Consider the following 5,405-nt stretch of genomic DNA (forward strand, 5'->3'; position numbering starts at 1 on the left):
TTTGTATTCACAAGGGTAACAGGAAAAAAAATCACCATGAAATTTATTGTGCAATTTCTCCTGAGTTTGGTGATATCTTATATGTGGTGGAAATCAACTGTTTGGGCACACGGCAGGGCTCGGAAGGGAAGGAGTGCCATTTGACTGCAAAATTGGCTGGAATCAATAGCGGATGCCATGTTGCATTAGGAGAGCCCCTGAGGTGCCTAAACAGTGGAGGTCCCCCACAAGTGACCCCATTCTGGAAAATAGACCCCTCAAGGAATTTATTTAGATGTTTGGTGAGTACCCTGAACCCCCACGTGCTTCAAAGAAGTTTATAATGTTGAGCTGTGAAAATAAAAAAATACATATTTACCACAAAATTGTTACTTCAACCAGATAGCTTTTTTTTTTTAACAAGAGTAAAAGGAAAAAAATCAGCATAACATTTATTGTGCAATTTCTCCTGAGCATGCTGATACCTTATGTGTTGTGGAAATCAACTGTTTGGGTGCACAGCAGGGCTCAGAAGGGAAAAAGTGCCATTTGACTGAACAATTGGCTGGAATAATTAGTGAACGCTATGTTTGAAAAAATTTGGAAAGCCCCTAAGGTGCCTAAATAGTGGAGGTCCCCCACAAGTGACCCCATTCTGGAAACAAGACACCTCAAGGCTTTTATCTAGGTGTATATTGAGCATTTTGAATCCACGAATACTTCACAGAATTTGATAAGCTTAGGTTGCCATATTGAAAATTTTCATTTTTTTCACAAAAATGTTGATTTAGCATCACATTTCTCATTTTTTCAAGAGGCAACTGTGTCGCCCTGGGCAAGCCAGGGGACACAGGTCAAACACCACCACACCCCACACTCCAGGTAGGCACATCACAGCTAACCACAAATCCTTGTTGCCTTCCTCCAGAGGTTGATGATGCACACCAGGGGGTGGGCCAGGCGGTTGGCTCCGCCCACCAAGGAGCTCACAGCTCTGGAGGCAGGAAGTAACCAGGCAGATAGCCCAGGCAGGGCAAGTGTGAAGAGCTCAGGGAGAGCTTGAGTGAGGAGTCTAGTCAGGGAGGAGGAAGTGGAAGGAGTGGAGGAGTAGTCTAGACAGGGCTAAAGTAAACAACTAAGTGAAAGTGAAGGAAGGAAAGTAGAAAAGGAGGAAAAGCAAGTAAAGTGACAGAAGAGAAAGACAGCCTGAAGGGTCCAGCTTTGTGAGGGCCAGAACAGCAAGGTCAGCAACGGCGGTGACTGTCTGGAGGGGGACCGTTTGGAAGTTCCTGGAAGGACCCCGTTGGCTGTGTGCCCGGTGGTCTGGAGCAGTGTTCCGAAGGACAGTCAGCACCAGGGCAGGGGCCTCTCGGACCCCGGCAAGGCTAGGAGTCGCCAGATTTGCCAAATCCGTCAGTGACGGGGACGCAGATCCCCCAACAACCAAGTCCCGATTGAAGGCAACAGCCCAACCCGTATTGGAGAGACACCGCCACCGCCACGGCACAAGTTTCTCAGGGCCAGCGCCTGCGGGCAAAGTGTAGAGCTCCTCCGGCCCAGATTGCAGCCGGGGAGCGGGTAACCGGAGGGAATCCACCGCTACCATCAGTCAACATAGGTGCAAGGAAGAGAGACATCACCATCACCTACCGGGAGTGCAGGTACAGCCGTCTGTGGGACCGTCCTACCAGCCGTTGGTTTACCGTACAAACTGTGTCCGTGTGTCAGACTGAGTGAGTACCATAGTGCCGCAAGGCACAGCGCTGCCCCCGCGTCCCTGCGCCCTCCAGGCCCTACACTCTACATCTCATCACCGGGCCCCGGGATCACCAACCCCTACCCACGGAGGGGCAACACAACACCTGGCTGCTCCGCATCACCATCCCCGGGACCCCCACACTGAGCAGCGGTGGTGCAATCACCACAACCGTGGGTGGCGTCACGAACTATAACAATCCCCACACCCAACAAACATCCCCTTTCACTCACGGGCGAGGAGTGTCGCTCGAGAAACCCCGGGATCCGGCCCACAGCTCGAGCCACCAGGAGCAGCTGCCGGACCCGAGCAGAAGGGGTGAGCGCGGTGTACTGACACCCTCCTCCCCGCCCGCGACAACTTGGCGTCACGAACAGGATCTTACCGCTCTGCCGTCAGGTAGAGGTGCGCCTTGTTACCGCCGGAGGCATCCGGCAGAAAAATTTCAGAAGCCGCCATCTTTGGCGCGAAAAGTTCCCGCTCGAGCGTCTTCTCGAGCAGTAGAGGCGCGAAGGCCAAGACCCCGCCCCGAGAGAGGAGGGGCCGGAAAGAGCTAAGGGGGACGCGATGGCGGCCGGCCGCATGTAGCCGTGGCTATAAAAGCAGGGACGCCAGGACCCTGCGGCCATTTATTGGTTCCTGGAAGAGGCCGCTGCTAAAGATGCTGAGTCCGACCAACAACACCGTGGTCCCCGCGCCCGGCATGGCGGCGTCGGTGGAAGTCCGGACCGCCCAGCTAAGCAGCCGTCTGCAGGTCCGCATGCAGCTCCTCCTGGAGGAGTGGGAGGCCGACATGGTGAAAGTGGTGGCTGCTGCGCGGAGATGTGAGGTGGAGGAAGATTTGGAGGAACGGGTAAGAGACCCACGTCCCTGTATTCCCGAGGGATCGGCCGCTGCGGCTGAGGGGCCCGGCCTACACCCGTTCACCCTGCTGCCTCTCCCGCTACCCGCGTTAGATGCTGCTGCCCCGCCACTAGGCCCGCTACCACCACCGCCGGTAGCGGTACCCTGCCAATCCGCCCCGGCGGACCGACCTGCAGCAGAAGCTCATGACCACCCTGAACCGCTTTTATGGAAGAAGCCAAAGGCCGAGCCCGTCAGCAAAGATGCACCGGAGGCACGGCGGGGATGCAGCTGCCAGGAGGCAGAGGCCATGTCACAGCGGGGTCCCTCATTACTGAAGGTGCCGGTCGTAGCCGACACGGAGGGACTCTGGCTGGGTCCGTCCCCCGCACACGCTGAACCGGAGCAAACAGAAAGTACTCCCGGCTGGGAGCGGCGGCAACAGCAGCTGCGCAGGGAGATCGATGCCCGAGAGGGGTGTAGAGCGGATGTGCATGCCCGCATGTATATGGAAGAAGATCGCCTGCAGCGAGCTACCCTTGGGGTCCAGAGCAGTGCACCATGTGAAGGTGGCACTAGAGCCCCACGAGTGAGAATGGACTGTTAAGCCGCAAAAGGCAGCGGAGCACCGCTGCACCGTCCCCGTTGGGACCACCACTTTGTAAGTTTGTTTGAAAAGTTTTGAAAGAATGAAAAGTGAAAATGATCCGAAGTTCACCTGATTCACCGTGTGATTAGCAACCGGCAGGAGCCGGCACCGTTGTCCCCGTGGGGACCGTTTAAAGTTTATTTGCATGGGAACTATCCATGGACAAGCCCATGAACTTGCAGGGCACCACAAACGTTAAGTGGCTTGTAAATATGTTGGGTACCGTTACCGTTTCCGCAATGCCGTCTCCGGAGAGGCAGGTTGGAGGGAGGGCCCTGAGCAGAGCAGGCCAGGGCCCAGCCACCAAAGGAACCGGTGGCCACCCTCTGGAGGGGAAGGACAGATCCCGCTCGGGTGACTGGTGCTGGACTGTGGGTCAAGGGGTGCTGCCTGGGTTTTAGGGGCAGCATCAGGGCCAGGTTGCTTGGGTGGGAGAGAGCGGAAACCGTAACCGTAAACCGTTGCAACGTTTAAGTAAATGTGCCTCCCGTCTTGGGAAGAGTTTATGATTAAAAATGTATTTATGTTTTGCTTAACCCTGTTATCCCCTTTTACAGAAAAATAAAACCGGTGTAGGACGGCAGCCCGCGGACGGTCTGCATTTTGCTAAGGGGGAATGTGTCGCCCTGGGCAAGCCAGGGGACACAGGTCAAACACCACCACACCCCACACTCCAGGTAGGCACATCACAGCTAACCACAAATCCTTGTTGCCTTCCTCCAGAGGTTGATGATGCACACCAGGGGGTGGGCCAGGCGGTTGGCTCCGCCCACCAAGGAGCTCACAGCTCTGGAGGCAGGAAGTAACCAGGCAGATAGCCCAGGCAGGGCAAGTGTGAAGAGCTCAGGGAGAGCTTGAGTGAGGAGTCTAGTCAGGGAGGAGGAAGTGGAAGGAGTGGAGGAGTAGTCTAGACAGGGCTAAAGTAAACAACTAAGTGAAAGTGAAGGAAGGAAAGTAGAAAAGGAGGAAAAGCAAGTAAAGTGACAGAAGAGAAAGACAGCCTGAAGGGTCCAGCTTTGTGAGGGCCAGAACAGCAAGGTCAGCAACGGCGGTGACTGTCTGGAGGGGGACCGTTTGGAAGTTCCTGGAAGGACCCCGTTGGCTGTGTGCCCGGTGGTCTGGAGCAGTGTTCCGAAGGACAGTCAGCACCAGGGCAGGGGCCTCTCGGACCCCGGCAAGGCTAGGAGTCGCCAGATTTGCCAAATCCGTCAGTGACGGGGACGCAGATCCCCCAACAACCAAGTCCCGATTGAAGGCAACAGCCCAACCCGTATTGGAGAGACACCGCCACCGCCACGGCACAAGTTTCTCAGGGCCAGCGCCTGCGGGCAAAGTGTAGAGCTCCTCCGGCCCAGATTGCAGCCGGGGAGCGGGTAACCGGAGGGAATCCACCGCTACCATCAGTCAACATAGGTGCAAGGAAGAGAGACATCACCGTCACCTACCGGGAGTGCAGGTGCAGCCGTCTGTGGGACCGTCCTACCAGCCGTTGGTTTACCGTACAAACTGTGTCCGTGTGTCAGGCTGAGTGAGTACCATAGTGCCGCAAGGCACAGCGCTGCCCCCGCGTCCCTGCGCCCTCCAGGCCCTACACTCTACATCTCATCACCGGGTCCCGGGATCACCAACCCCTACCCACGGAGGGGCAACACAACACCTGGCTGCTCCGCATCACCATCCCCGGGACCCCCACACTGAGCAGCGGTGGTGCAATCACCACAACCGTGGGTGGCGTCACGAACTATAACAATCCCCACACCCAACAAACATCCCCTTTCACTCACGGGCGAGGAGTGTCGCTCGAGAAACCCCGGGATCCGGCCCACAGCTCGAGCCACCAGGAGCAGCTGCCGGACCCGAGCAGAAGGGGTGAGCGCGGTGTGCTGACACCCTCCTCCCCGCCCGCGACACAACAACAAAACGTGGACTTCACAGGTTGTTATCCAATTTCTTGTGAGCGCAGGGATACCCCACATATGGCCAAAAATCTCTGTTTGGATAAATGGGAGGGCTTGGAATCGAAGGAGCACCATTTGAATTTTGGAAAAGTTGAAATAAATTGCGCACACCATGTCACATTAGCAGGGCCACTTGGGTACCTATACATCAGAAACCCCCCACAAGTGACCCCATTTTGGAAACTGGACCCCTCAAGGATTTTATTCAGGAGTATAGTAA

Source organism: Anomaloglossus baeobatrachus, chromosome 2, assembly GCF_048569485.1.
Source record: "Anomaloglossus baeobatrachus isolate aAnoBae1 chromosome 2, aAnoBae1.hap1, whole genome shotgun sequence".
NCBI classification, from domain to species: Eukaryota; Metazoa; Chordata; class Amphibia; order Anura; family Aromobatidae; genus Anomaloglossus; species Anomaloglossus baeobatrachus.